Source organism: Perognathus longimembris, chromosome 13 (genome assembly GCF_023159225.1).
Source record: "Perognathus longimembris pacificus isolate PPM17 chromosome 13, ASM2315922v1, whole genome shotgun sequence".
Classification (NCBI taxonomy): Eukaryota; Metazoa; Chordata; class Mammalia; order Rodentia; family Heteromyidae; genus Perognathus; species Perognathus longimembris.
The window spans coordinates 25,465,398-25,481,610 of record NC_063173.1 but is presented as its reverse complement, the minus strand read 5'-3'; the positions used below and the strand labels follow the sequence as shown (position 1 = coordinate 25,481,610).

Genomic DNA, 16,213 nt, shown 5'->3' with positions numbered 1-16,213 from the left:
TCCCGGACTGTTTGTGCGTCCTCCGATGAAAGGGGGCTGGGTGGCAGTTCGTCGGCCCTTCCCTCTTCGTGGCTGTCCGGGTAGGGCGTATTTTCCCATCTCTCCTGCAGCAGAGGCTAAAACCCCCAACAGCATATGACATGATCCTATACCTAAAGAACACTATTGCCTCTACTCCCAAGCTACTAGAGCTGATACAAAACTTTGGCAAAGTTACAGGATATAAAATAAACCCTCAAAAATCAATGGCATTTCTATATGCTAACGACCCAAACACTGAGGCTGAAATCAGGAAAGCAACTCCTTTTGCAATAGCCTCAAAAAACATAAAATACCTAGGAATAACCTTAACCAAAGAAGTGGAAGACATCTATCCTGAGAACTTTAAAAACATGAAAAATGAAATTAAGGCATAACTAAGGAAATGCATAAACCTCCCATGCTCCTGGATTGGGAGGATTAATATAATCAAAATGGCAATAATGCCAAAGGCTATCTACAAATTCAAAGCAATACCCATTAATATCCCAACACCATTTTTCGATGAAATAGAGGAAGCAATCCAGAAATTTATATGGAACAATATAAGACCCAGAATAGCAAAAACGATCCTAAGCAGAAAGAACAGTGCTAGAGGAATTACAATACCCAACTTCAAGCTGTGTTATAAAGCTATAGTAAGAAAAACAGCTTGGTATTGGCACCGGAACAGGCATGAAAACCAATGGAACAGAATTGAAGACCCAGAAATGAACTTACAGAACTATGCCTACTTAATCTTTGAAAAAGGAGCTAAAAAAATAGGATGAAGGAAAGACAGCCTCTTTAACAAATGGTGCTGGCAAAACTGGTTAAACACATGCAACAAACTAAAACTAGATGCTTATATATCCCCCTGCACCAAAATCAACTCCAAGTGGATCAAAGACCTCGAAATTAAAACAGACACCCTAAAAACACTAAAGGAAGGAGTAGGAGAAACACTTGGGCTCCTTGGCACAGGACGGAACTTCCTTAACAAAGACCCAGAAATGTGACAATCCAAAGAAAGTTTGGACAAATGGGACTGCATCAAACTGCAGAGCTTCTGTAAGGCAAAGGACATAGCTCGCAAGATAAACAGAAAGCCCACAGATTGGGAAAAGATCTTTACTGGCCATACAATGGACAAAGGCCTCATATCTAAAATATACGCAGAACTAAAAAAATTACCTTCCTCCAAAACAAAACCGCAAAGAACCAATAGCCCCCTCATTGAGTGGGCTAAAGACTTAGAAAGAGACTTCTCTAATGAGGAAATGAGAATGGCCAAGAGACATATGAAAAAGTGCTCTACATCACTGGCCATAAAAGAAATGCAAATCAAAACAACATTTTGATTCCATCTCACCCCAGTAGAATGTCCTATATCAAGAAAACTAACAATGACAAATGTTGGAGGGGATGTGGCCAAAAGGGAACCCTGGTTCATTGTTGGTGGGAATGTAAACTGGTTCAGCCACTGTGGAAAGCTGTATGTAGATTCATCAGAAGGCTAAGCAAGGACCAAGCAGCCCCACTTTTGGGCATCTACCCAAAAGACCACAAACAAGAACACACTAAAGCCACCAGCACAACAATGTTCATCGCAGCACAATGTGTCATAGCTAGAATTTGGAACCAACACAGATGCCCCTCAGTAGACGAATGGATCAGGAAAATGTGGTACATATACAAAATGGAATTTTGTGCCTCTATCAGAAAGAATGACATTGCCCCATTTGTAAGGAAATGGAGGGACTTGGAAAAAGTTATACCAGGTGAAGTGAGCCAGACCCAAAGAAACATGGACTCTATGGTCTCCGTCATAGGGAATAATTAGCACAGACTTACGCTAGTCACAGCAGAGGATCACAAGAGCCCAATAACTATACCCTACGAACACAAAACATGGCGCTATGTGAAATGAACTCCATGTTATGGAAATGACTGTTATACCACTGTTGTAATTACTTTCAACATGTGATGTGAAAGCGTAGCCTCTATTGTTGATGATCCTCTCGTATCCCCTTTCTGTGGTTGTACCTGCACTGTCTCTGTATCTTATCTGAGTACATTGGAAACCATGTATACTGGTATTATAACTAGGAAACTGAAAGGGAATGCCAAAATTGAGGGACACAGGGTAAAAAACACAAAACATTACAAAAGCAATACTTGCAAAACTGTTTAGTGTAAATCTACTGAACAACTCATGGGGGGAAAGGGAAAGGTAGGCGGGGAGGGAGAATGAGAGAGGAGGTAACAAACAGTACAAGAAATGTATCCAATGCCTAACGTATAAAACTGTAACCTCTCTGTATATCAGTCTGACAATAAAAAAATGAATAAATGTGTTCTTTATATCTTTTACCTTCCAGCCTTTCTCTTTTACCTGGATCCAAGGTTCACAGGGTTACTTTTATAATGGTGTGCTAGAGACATTGCATATTTCTATTGTATTTCCTTTTTTTGGTCTTTGTATAGCTGAATATTCATATCTGTATACCTTGTTTTCATATGAAGTTTCTCTGTTTTCAACTTTGTCTTGTCTGTTGTCCAAGCCTTCATGTGGGGGTTAATTTGTGTTATTGAACTTTCCTTTGGCAGAATTTCAATTTGATTTTTTGTAGATTTTTATTTTCATTAAAAGTCTATTCACTCCTTTCTCGTATGCCAGTCCTGGGGCTTGAACTCAGAGCCAAGCACTGTCCCTGGCTTCTTTTTGCTCAAGGCTGGCACTCTACCACTTGAGCCACAGCGCCACTTCTGGCTTTTTCTATATATGTGGTGCTGAGGAATCAAACCCAGGGCTTCATGTATATGAGGCAAGCACTTTACCACTAGGTTATAGTCTCAGCCACATTCAAACCTTTCTCTACAAGCCTTTCTCCCTCTGCAATTTGAGCTTCTAGAGGCATGAAGTACCTAAGTTTCGCTAAATATGTCAGAAAATGGGAGGTTTTAAAGAAGTAGTGAATTCTGCACTGAAAAGGAAAAACGAATTTACCAGTGTTGACATGGGTCGAGAAGTTTCACTTGCTTTATTTACAGTTTATTTATGAATTCTTTTGTTGGTTTATTTTAGCAGTGGTATGTATTTGACTTACACTCTTATACATGATAGGTACCACTATCAATGGGCTAAATCTCTCATTGTATTAGTTCTGCTCCCAAAGGTGCTGACAATGGAATAAAAATAAAGATATAGCCAAAAGTGTATGGTAAATCATGAGTTCACAATATCTTCTAAAATCCAATAGTTCCATGCATGTTTCATAGATGGTTTCCCACATCCTTTTACCTTGAAGTCAATACTGGGGTTCCCATGAATGTCCAACTGGGACTGGTCACATATGTTTCTAGACTTTAGATTGTTCTAAGAACTAAAATTAAGGGTAGTTTACAAAACTAAACGCCATACATTTTATTACCTGAATTAAAGACCAGCTTGTCTACATGTCAAAGATATAGCCAAAAATATGTGCAAAATCATGAAGTTTACAATGTTTTCGAAAATCCAATAGTTACATGCATGATTTATAAGTGGTTTCCTGTCGGGATCTGAACGATCCCTTTCTCCCCGATCTCCCGGGGACAATGCCTGAACCCCAAAATCTATGAAACAGCACTCGGCCTTGCCTTCTGCCCACAGGAGGCCAAGGGCGTACTCTCATGGAATTGTGCTAAGTTGAGGAAAAGTTGCTGAAGCCTCCCCTCCCCCCAGTCCCCTCACATGTTACCAGGAGCGGGGGCGGAAAGAAGGCATCAGGGACACGCTGTGGTGGTGGGGCGCGTCTCAAAATCTTTAATAGGGAAAGGCACTTATATAGAGGTAATGGCGGGAAAGAAAGGGGGCTGGCCAAAGGGCCGGTCATAGGCTAAAGACCATGTCCATCAAGTGATATCATGAAACTTCCTTTGTGGGCGGGACAACCCCATCATGGTGGCACGCACGTGTTTGCCTCCCAGGGGCGGAGGCTTTCTTTTCCGGTTGAGGCCAGAATGTGGGAGGGACTTCCTCCCATTGTCCCAAGGATGGTGGAAGGGCAGCCTTCCACCCAGGCCATAACAATCCTCAACAGTTTCCCACAAACTTTTACCTTGAAGTCAATAATGGGGTTACAGTGAATGTCCATCTGGAACTTGTCACATATGTTTCTAGAATTTAGATTGTTCTAAGAACTAAAATTAACAGTAGTTTACAAAACTAAAGGCCATACATTTTATTACCTGAATTAAAGACCAGCTTGTCTACATGTCAGTGACAAATATCTGTCACAATCTTTATATAAACAAGTAGCAGTTTTCATTTCGATAGAGAATATGCCTTCAAAGCCATCATATTCTAAAAGGCCTATAGATTTAATGAAATGTGGACTCATTCTCTCCCCAAAAACTTAACTACTCGCAGCAATGCTTTAAACACAGTTACAGATTATGATATCCATAGGAAAACAGAGAGGAAAAGGTAAACAACTACAAAAGCAATACTTGCAAAACTGTTTGGTGAAAGTGAACTGAACACCTCAGGGGGGGAAAGGGAAAAGTGGGGGGAGGGGGGTATGAGGGACAAGGTAACAAACATTACAAGAAATGTATCCAATGCCTAACGAATGAAACTGTAACCTCTCTGTACATCAGTTTGATAATACAAATTTGAAAAAAAAAGCTGAAAAATACTGTGGATAAGCCAATTATAAACAGGGTCTTGTGGTGTGTAGGGTAATTCTTCCTATTGATGTGAAAGAAAATGACAAGAAAATATTAGGAAAGCTGTTTGGGCCGTGCTCTGTAGCAGCTATGCGCCGTGTGATGCTTGGGCAGGGGAAGGGCACAAGCTCCATGTTCTGCATGCAGGTGAAGCACCTTAAGGGGGCTGCACTCCTGTGCGCCATACACTTTGGAGAGAGGTACGGCTTCATCAAAGGCATCGTGAAGTACATCCTCCAAGACCCTGGCCGCGGAGTGCCCCTCTCCAAGGTGGTCTTCTGTGACCCCTAAGGGTTCAAGAAATGGACGGAGTTGTTTGTTGCCGCCGATGGCATCCACATGGGCCAGTCCATGTACTGTGGCAAGAAGGCTCAGCTCAACATTGGCAATGTTCTTCCCGTGGGCACCATGGCTGAGGTATTATTGTGTGCTGTCTGGAGGAGAAGCCTGGGGACTAGGGCATGCTGGCTCGGGCCTCTGGGAATTATGCAACAGTCATCTCCCACAATCCTGAGACCAAGAAGACCCCTGTGAAGCTGGCTTTGGGCTCCAAGAATGTCATCTCTTCGGCCAACAGAGTTGTTGTTGGTGTGGTGGCTGGAGGTGTCCGAATTGACAATCTTATTTTGAAGGCAGGCCGTGCCTAGCACAAGTATAAGGCTAAGAGGAACTGCTTGCCACGTGTAGGGGTGGGGCCATGAATCTTGTGGAGTATCCATTTGGAGGTGATAACCACCAGCTCATTGGCAAACCCTCCACCATCTGTAGAGATGTCCCATTTCCAAGTACGCTTGTCTGGCCTTTAGTCAGCTTGCTTTTCCAGGAGTCCCTCTTGGGGAGCTATGGTGTTTACTTATATCCACTTGGGTGTTTGGTGATCTTTGTTATCTAGCAGACACAGAGAAAGGCAGATATTTCTCCCTCTTCCACACCTGGCACAGTTAGAGTATAGCTTTGTTATTTTTTTCATTTATTGTATAAATCTAAGTTTAAGTATTTTTATTTTATATTGTCTGGTCACTATCCTACATATTATTGGTACATTCTTTTCTTTTAAGAATTTATCCACATTTCTTTCAAGCCACATATTTGAGTGATAATCTTGTATCCTGAGAACTCAGAAATGTGGTATTTGTGTATAATATGCATTTTACTCTCTTTAGTCCTTCACTTTCTTTCCTATGTTTCAATTTATTATCCCATACCCTTTTCAGTTTTAGAGTGCATGTCAAAATATGAAATTATTCTATTGGCTTCTTATATGGTATTTATTGCTTGTTGCATAGTCTTTTTTAAAAAAATTACTTATTTATTGTCAAGGTGATGTACAGAGGGGTTACAGTTTCATACATAAGACAGTGCGTACATTTCTTGTACAATTTGTTACCTCTTCCCTCATCCCCCTTTCCCTCTCCCCTCATGAGTTGTTCAGTTGGTTTACACCAAATGGTTTTGTAAGTATTGTTTTTGGACTCATTTTTCTTTTTATCCTTTGCCTCTCAATTTTGATATTCCTTTTCCCTTCCCTTGTTCTAATACATGAATATACAGTATCCAGGGTACCCAGATGAGATACAGTGATAGCACAGGTACAACCACTGGAAGGGGATACAATAGGTCATCTACAAAAGAAGCTACGATTTCACATGGCATGTTGAAAGTAATTACAACAGTGATATAACAGTGGTTTCCATAACATGGAGTTCATTTCACTTAGCATCATCTTATGTGTTCATAAGGGCATAGCTATTGGGCTATTGTGATTCTCTGCTGTGACTAGCCTTAAATCTGTGCTACTTATTTCCTATGAGGGAAACCATAGAGTCCACTTTTCTTTGGGTATGGCTCACTTCACTTAGTATAATCTTTTCCAAACCCTTCCATTTCCTTATGAATGGGGCAATGTCATTTTTTCTGATAGATCATAAAATTCGATTGTGTATATGTACCACATTTTCCTGATCCATTTGTCTACTGAGGGGCATTTGGGTTGATTCCATATTTTGGTAATGACAAATTGTGCTGCGATGAACGTTGTTGTGATGGTGGCTTTAGTGTGTCCTTATTTGTAATCTTTTGGCCAAGAGTGGGGCTGCTGGGTCACAGGGGAGCACTATGTTTAGCCTTCTGAGGAATCTCCATATGGCTTTCCAGAGTGGTTGAACAAGTTTACATTCCCATCTATAATGAAGTAGGGTTCCCTTTTGGCCACATTCCCTTCAGCCTTTGTTATTGTTAGTTTTCCTGATAATGGACATTCTTACTGTGGTGAGGTGGAATCTCAATGTTGTTTTGATTTGTATTTCTTTTATGGCCAGTGATGTAGAGCACTTTTTCATGTGTCTCTTGGCCATTCTCATTTCCTCTTCAGAGAAGTCTCTTGTTAAGTCTTTAGCCCACTTGTTGAGTGGGCTTTTGTTTCTTTGAGGTTTTTCTTTGGAGGAATTTAGTTTTTTTAGTTCTGCATATAGTTTAGATATGAGGCCTTTGTCTGTTGTATGGCCAGTAAAGATCTTCTCCCAATCTGTGGGCTTTCTGTTTCTCTTGCAAGCTATGCCCTTGCCCTAAGGAAGTGGTGCAGTTTGATGCAATCGCATTTGTCCAATCTTTCTTTGATTTGTAGCCTTTCTGGGTCTTTTTAAAGGAAGAGTCGTCCTGTGCTAACGATCCCAAGTGTTTCTCCTACTTCTTTTTGTAGTGTTTTCAGGGTATCTGTTTTTAATTCACGGTATTTGAGCCATTTGGAATTGATTTTGGTGCAGGGTGATATATAAGGATCTAGTTTTAATTTGTTGCAGTTGTTGAACCAGTTTTGCCAGCACCATTTATTAAAGAGGCTATCTTTCATCCATCCTACTTTTTTAGCTCCTTTATCAAAGATTAAGTAGGCATAGTTCTGCGGGTCCATTTCTGGGTCTTCAGTTCTGTTCCATTGGTCTTCAGGCCTATTCCTGTGCCGATACAAAGCTGTTTTTATTACTGTAGCTTTATAACAAAGCTTAAAGTTTGGTATTCTAATTTCTCCAGCACTGTTCTTTCTACTTAGGATTGTTTTTGCTATTTTGGGTTTTTATTGTTCCATATGAATTTATGGATTGCTTCCTCTATTTCATTAAAAAGGATGTTGGGATATTAACTGGTATGGCATTCAATTTGTAGATAGCCTTTGGCAATATTGCCATTTGACAATACTAATCCTCCCAATCCAGGAACATGGGAGGTTTTTCCATCTCCTACTTTTAAGTGGTTGCATCTTAGTGTTTTCACTATGATATGCTGTAGAGAGCTTCTTTACTGCTCTTGTTTTCTTGGTTTCCTATTATCAGGAGATAGCTGGATAATCATTTTGTGAAGATTTGTAGAATATTCTGTAATGACTTTATTAAATGTATTTTTTATATATTTACCTTCCAGCATTTCTCCTTTATAACTGAATCCAAGGTTCACAGGGTTACTTTTATAATGGTGTCCTAGAGACCTTGCATATTTCTTTTGTACTTTTTTTTTTTTCTTGCCAGTGCTGGGCCTTGCACTCAGGGCCTGAGCACTGTCCCTGGCTTCTTCTTGTTCAAGGCTAGCACTCGGCCACTAGAGCCACAGTGCCACTTCTGGCCGTTTTCTATATATGTGGTGCTAGGGAATCGAACCCAGGGCTTCATGTATACAAGTCAAACACTCTTGCCACTAGGCCATATTCCCAGCCCTTCTTTTGTACTTTCTTTTTTTTTGTCTCTGTGTAACTGAATAGACTAATCTGTATACCTTGTGTTCATGTCCAGATTCTCTGTCTTCAACTTCGTTCAGTATGTTGGCCAAGCCTTCATGTGGGTTATTTTGTGTTATTGAACTTTCCAGTGGCAGAATTTCAATTTTGATTTTTCTAGATTTTTATTTTCATTAAAGTCTTTTCATTCCTTTCTCTACAATCCTTTCCCCCTCTGTAATTTGAGCTTCTAGAGGCATGAAGTACCTAAAGTTTCCCTAAATATGTGAATTCTGCACTAACAAGGAAAAATGAACTTACCAGAGTTGACATGGTAGAGAAGATTCATTTGCTTTATTAATGATTTATTTGTAAATTCTTTGGTTGGCTTCTTGTAGCAGTGTTATGTATTTGACTTATAGTCTTATATATTATAAGTACTACTATCAATGGGCTAAATCTGTCCAACTGTTTTAATTCTGCTCCCAAAGGTGGTGACAATGAAATACAAATAAAGATATAGCCAAAAATATGTGCAAAATCATGAAGTTTACAATGTCTTCTAAAATCCAATAGTTACATGCATGATTTATAAGTGGTTTCCCACAAACTTTTACCTTGAAGTCAATAATGGGGTTGCAATAAATCTCCATCTGGAACTTGTCACATATGTTTCTAGAATTTAGATTGTTCTAAGAGAGAATTAAAATTAACAGTAATTTACAAAACTACAGGCCATGCATTTTATTACCTGAACCAAAGACCAGCTTGTCTACATGTCAATGACAAATATGTAGCAATCTTTAAATAAACAAGTAGGAGTTTTTATTTTCAGAGAGTATATGCCTTCAAGGACATAATATTCTAAAAGGCCCATAGGTTTAATGAAATGTGGACTAATTCTCTCCCAAATAACTACATGCAACAATGCTTTCAAAACAGTACAGATTATGATATCCATAGGATTACAGAGAGAAAGTGAAAAATATCCGAAAAAGTACTGTGGATAAGACAATTATAAACAGGGTTTCGTGGTGCATAAGAGATTTCTTCCTATTGATGTGAAACTAAAATGATAAATTACCAAGTAAGAAAATATTAGGAAAGGTAACAGAGCTTTGTTCATATAGAGTGATATAAATATTTTATTTTCATAATAATGCCATCTGTCAGCAAAGCTGGAAAATTGAGACAAGTGCATTTATTTGAATATATTAACTGAGATATTTCACAGACATGGACTGAGACAAGGAGAGACAATTTTCAAGTGGCTTATGGCCAGACTCACTCACAAAGCCACATCTAAAGACCAGGACATAAGTTGTTTCTCAATGCTCCACTCTGCTTGCTGACATCTCCAGGGTCCCCTGAGAAAGGCTGCCTATACATTCATTGTCTTCGGGAGTGTCCTGCAGAGCTCTCAGCATAACTCGCTTAAGCTTTTGCCTGTGCCTCTGCCTTAAGGAGCCAACAAAGAAGTAAATAATGGGGTTGGCACAGCTATTAACAGAGGATAGTAAATTTAAAAGCCTTTGAAAGTAACAAACGAAATTGTGGACATCAATAGAAATCTCATATATCAGGAAGAAGTAGATGCCATAGGGAAGCCCACAGAAGATGAAGACCAGCACTGTGAGCAGGACGGTCACATACAACCTGGTCAGTGACATCCGTCCAGAACCACAGAACATCCTTGCAGCCAGAGCCAGGCTGGATCCTGAGAGAACTACAAATAAAAACAGCAAGTATCCAGCAGTAAAATGTCCACTTAGCAGACAATAAGAATCTCCATAGTAATCTTGACAGTAATAAATTACCAAAACAGGAAATAGCATCGATAGTGCCCAGACCAGCACACAGAGGAAGGATGGTGCATGTCTTGGACGGCGATACCGGTACTATATGGGACACAGGACAGACAGGCAGCGCTCCAGACTAATAACACTGAGGAAGCTCAGACCTGTGGTATAAGAATAGAGAAAACAAAATTGAATAACATGCTGGAGAGATACTCTCATATCAAACAAATAACTGGTGAATTCATCCAGAGTATATATAAATTGAAAGCAGATGTAGAGGAAGTCAGCCACAGCCAGGTTTAGAATGTAGACTGAGATGGCATTTCTATGAATGCAGAAGCACAGGAGCCAGATCACAGTTGCATTCCCTACCAGTCCAACCACATCAATGATGACTTCCAAGCATCAGAGCATTGTCATTTCCATGCTACAAGTTTCCTTGTGGTTGTCATTAGATGTTTCTGTAATTTCTGGAATCAAGGTTGGTGTGGTTGGCTCCATACTCAGACCTTCCCCACTGGAGTCCCTGAAAGCAAAAATGAAGCTTCAGAAACTCTTACATAACCTCGGTTTCTCAGCTTTACCCTGTAGAGTGATATTCATTGTAAAGTGGAAGACAATAGAGTTTCTCAGAGACTGAGTAATAAGTCAAGTGTTTCAGATTTCTGGACTACAGAAGCAAATCTAGTACTTTTCATCAATACAACCTGAGATTTCTTTCCTGTACATAAAAGTTCAACCATCACAGAAATATACTATCATCTAAACATCCAACTCAAAGGGTTAGTGCTCTACATCTCTCACTTCTCCACGTCAGTAATTTTATTCCATATGTAGGGATTTAGAGAGACACAAAGATCACCATGCCAGCTTTGTGTGAGGTCCCTATACTTACAATTTATTCACTGAGTGAATGAGTGATGCATTGGTTTTCCATGTCACCGTTATATGAATTTAAAAAACACAAAATAAAAATAGAATAAAAACCACTAGAACAGACCGAAAAATGTGATGGGAAAAAATTTGTTCATCCTCAGTCATTTTGTACTAATTCAGGGTACATTCAGAAGTATTTATATGTGTTGATTCCTGACAGGTCTTTGAAGGACACTATGTAGTTTTGTTAAATGTCTAGAAGAATTATATGAAGTATGGGAATATCTACTAGAAGAGCAGTCAGTGGAGTGCACTGAATGTGCATTATAAACCTACCTCACACCCTCTCCCAGGTCTTTAATGGCGTGTTCTCTGAGATGAAAGGACTCAGTGAAGGGATGTAGGAAACATGCAGGTTGTCAAATGTCAGGAGATATGCTTATTCAGAATTCAAGTGAAGGAAAAGGATCTGTTGAAACGGGTGGAAAATTCCAGTAGATTGAAAAGCATTGGATCTCAGCAGGCCTTGACTCTTTCATTCTATTCAAGAGTCTAAGGGTCAAAATTTGTTTTCTTTACCAAAATTGAGAGATAAAGGATAAAACGACAAACTAATGCAACAGCAATCCTTACAAACTATATAGTGTAAACCAAATGTACTTCTCACAGGGATGGGGGGCAGGAAAATGGGGTGGGGCAAGTGAGGAAAACTGAGGGAAGAGATAACAAGTTGGATAAGAATTGTACTCACTCCCTTACATATGGAACTGTAACCCCTCTGTAATTTACTTTGACAATAAAAAATATATTTAAAAAATTAAAAAAATAATAAATGGGTTTCTTCACTTTACCATAGATAGAACTGGAATAGAATGAGTATTAGTAATGAGTCCTGCTTCTCTCAAAGCATGGATGTGAAACCAGTCAAGATGCCTCGGGTCTGCCCTTTTACCAGGTCTTTGATCAAGTGGAACACAAGTGGGTGATAATAAAATAAAGGAGAAAATTCCCAAGCTGTTACCAATGTGGTGATCAAAATAGTGGCTGAAATAAAATTAGGAATCATTAGCTGAGTCCAGGTGGCCTTTTCTGTCCTGAAAAAGTATCCAAGCTGGAAGCCTTTAAGTGGAACTATAGGCATACAGGAAATGAACCTTCATCATTGCTGGTATATAGATGAGCTTTTACGGTTTTTAATAAATTGAACTGGAAAAAGAGAAGTTTTCCTGATCCTACCCAAGGCAACTCACCATCAGAATCTCTATTTAATATTAAGTTTATTTATAGACCAATGTTGTTTTGATTTGCATATCTTTTATGGGCAAAGAGGACGAGCACTTCTTCATGTGCCTCTTTTCTGCCCCGTTTTTCATTGCTCAGGAGTTCCCAAAACTTTTCCCTATGAACACAGGACCTGAGAGCGTCTCAGGGAATCCCTAGTCGGGTGGAGTCCCCCAGTAGCCATTCCTTTCTTCTGCATGTCGAGATTTTTGATTTCAGATTAGAGAATTGATTTCATTTCCCATTGAATCTTCACTTTATTTATTTATTTTTGTGATTTTGTGATTTTTTCTTTTTTTCTGAATAATTATTTATTGTCAAAGTGATGTACAGAGAGGTTACAGTTTCATATGTAAGGCAGTGGGTATATTTCTTATACAATTTGTTACCTCCTCCCCCTTTCCCGCTCCCCCCTCCCTGTGAGTTGCTCAGTTGGTTTACACCAAATGGTTTTGTAAGTATTGCTTTTGGAGTTGTTATTATTTTATCTTTGCCTCTCAATTTTGATGTAGAGTGAAACAACCACTTTGAGGTCACGCAATAAACGGAACGAGTATGCTCTTTATTCCAATCTTTCTCTTCCCTAGGCTGTGTGTTGAGATGTCTGAAGTCATAGGACCATATGATATTAATGGCATCTTTTGTGATTGGGGAATGGGAACAACAAAGTCCTTGTTTAATATGCCACAGAGCATCCAGACAATACCTTACAAAATTGTTAAGGTCCTTACGTAATGGTCCTGCACTATCTCTCTGGCAACACATCCTTCCCTCACACCCAAGACCTACTGCAGCAATGGTGCATCACACTTTTCTACTCTGAGTAGATTTCCCATGCCATCACCCTTAATCCTACCCTCCTTCTGAAGGCCTACTCAACCATTACTAATTGAACCATCATTTATTTTGTCATTTGATCCATGAGAAATTCAATGTAATATATTTTGAGAACCAAGGAAACATGTGTTATTTGATGTTAGATCTGAGAAATAATATAAACATACATATTTACTTTAAAATGAACAGTAAGAATCACCATTTTTTTTCAGTGTAACAGATCTGAGTGTGAAATGAAAGGGCAAATAAGTGTCTTTGATTAATCAAACAGAGAAATCTGGTTAATATCATTTTACATTTCCAGAGTAGGGGCCATCAGTATTCCCTTCTCAAAAGGAACCTTCTATTTCTTGCTTTCCCCATAACCCTCTGAATAAAGAACTTCATCTTGGATGAAGTATGGAACTGAAATAAGTTCTTACCTTTCCTCCATTTTCCTGTTCAGAGCTGCAGATGTGACTTGTAGTGGAGCGGTAGAGCCTATTTCAGGCTGAGCAATAACAGTGTCCAGTTCTTTATTCTGAAATTGAGGAGATGACAAGAGCTGGTGGGAAGATTGTGATGAAGTGAGGTTTATGAAGACGGCAGACAACCAGTGTGATTTTCTGTACCTGAACTGCAAGCAAGTCAGAGACCAGAGCATATGAGTCATGATCCTTCACTAAGATGATTCTTGGCATTTGCTCTATTCTCACATCCATATCTGCCTCCGTCCTCCCATTTCATTCAATCCACTTTTCAGTGATTGCTGTTCTGTCCTTTAATTGCCAATTCCAACCTCAGGTAGAAATATCAAGCCATTTTATCTTACATTTAGGTCCTTATAACTAAATATTAAAGTGTGTCATTGGGCCTTTGCCATCCAAAGTACACCCTGGCCTGCCTGCACTTTCTGTTCCAGTGGTCATAATAGTAGAATGGCATTCATTAGTATAATTTTCTTCCAAATGATAGAGTAACATTCATAGGTGGATAGGCTACCAATATTCCATTCTCCATGTGTTCCTACCTCCTATTCTTATTCTCATTTAACTTTGATTATTTTCCTTTCCTTACTTCCTTGTTCCCTCCCTCCCTCCTATCCTACCCTCCCTTTTCCCTTCCTCCCTTCCCCCTCTCTTCTTCCCTCCCTCCCTTCCCTCTCCCGTCCTCCCTCCCTCCCTGCCTCCCTCCTTCCATCCTATTCTCCCTCCTACCCTCCCTCCTTTCCTCTCAACCTCCCTCCTTTCCTGTCTCCCTCCCTCCTCCCTCCCTCCCTCCCTCCCATTTTTTCTTCCTTTCCAATACCTTCTGTTTACATACAACTGCCCAGAAACCTGCATTTCATCTCCCATTTTATGTTTCTGTCCCACATGCACCAAGCTATTAAGGAATTAAATTGGTATATCATGACATGATAGGGTTGAAATGTAGATCGGGGATATAACAATAGACTGGCTTTATATATCCATAGATATCAAGCCTATAAATGTGTTTTTAGAGTTGAATTTTTCTTTTGTGTACATTGTAGGTCTTGAACTCATGGCCTGAGCACTGTCCTTGGGCTTTATTCTCAAGGCTAGGTTCTACCACTTTATCCATGGCTCCATTTCCAGCCTTTTTGGTGGTTAATTGGAGTTGTGTGTGTCATGGCCTTTTCTGTGTGGCTTGTTGTTGAACTGTGATCCTAAGTCTTAGCCTCTTGAATAGATGTGGCTACAGGTGCCCACACTAAAGTTAATTTTAAAAATGGTTATTATTAAGTAGATTTAAAAGAGGTTGAAATGAAGAACTTCACTGGTTGGTAATCTCCCCAGGACACTACTCTGCCCTGTAGTGGTCTCATTTCTATTGAACCTTGATGCTTATGTATCTCTTTTCTAGATGAAACACAACCTTGTGATTTCTTGTTCTGAGACGTGACTAACAAATGTTGTAGCAGAATCCATCGGGCCATGTTTCTCAAGAGATACTCTGAGGGGCTGGGGATATAGCCTAGTGGCAAGAGTGCCTACCTCGGATACACGAGGCCCTAGGTTCGATTCCCCAGCACCACATATGCAGAAAACGGCCAGAAGCGGCGCTGTGGCTCAAGTGGCAGAGTGCTAGCCTTGAGCGGGAAGAAGCCAGGGACAGTGCTCAGGCCCTGAGTCCAAGGCCCAGGACTGGCCAAAAAAAACAAAAAAAAAACAAAAAAAAAAGAGATACTCTGAATAGAATATGAAGTGCTATTTCCCACTGTCTCTCAACATGTGTCTATCCCCACCTCAATTGATCCCCTTCCCTGTAAGGGTATTTGGTTTGTGAGTTTCATTCTGCCACCTGACCAGCAATGAAAAAACAATATATTTTCCTTTTTATAGGCCATATAAGCTCAAAGAAGTAACACCTTTATGGGAATGTAAACACGCTCAGCCACTATAGAGAGCAGGATGGAGGTTTCTGAAAAGAAAAGAAAATATTTCTGTATATTAGCCCAATATCCATGCATATATGGGCCTCTCACTTTTATCTGGTACCTCCCTGTAAGTTATTGCTTTTCTGGAGCCTTATGTTTCCATCTTTGAGCCTAGTCAGTAGGAAGGCTAAGCAAATCAATTTTGCTCTCGGTTTTACAATTGAAGAATAAAGCATACATATTGTCACTCAAGATTCACCATGACCTGACTTCCCTTTTTCTTTCATATTCTCTATGTGACAGTATTCTTCATATATATTCTTTGAATCCTATACTTAAGTTGCTTCTACTTGCTATTCTGTTTTTTTCTTTATTTTCAAAGAGAAGTACAGAGGGGTTATGTTTTATATGTAAGACAGTGAGTACATTTCTTATCCAACTGTTACCTCCTCCCTCATTTTTCTCCCACCTCTCTCCTTCCTCTTTCCCTCTAACCCCCATGAGTTGTATAGTTGGTTTATACCAAATAGTTTTGTAAATATTGCTTTTGGAATGGTTTGTCTTTTTATCCTTTGTCTCTTGATTTTGGTATTCCCTTTCCCTTCCCTA

General features: G+C 39.7%; 1 pseudogene; it reads left to right on the top strand.

Moving 5' to 3' along the window:
* Positions 1–4,821: 4,821 nt before the first annotated feature.
* LOC125362453 lies at positions 4,822–5,623 on the top strand (annotated as a pseudogene).
* Positions 5,624–16,213: the final 10,590 nt, after the last annotated feature.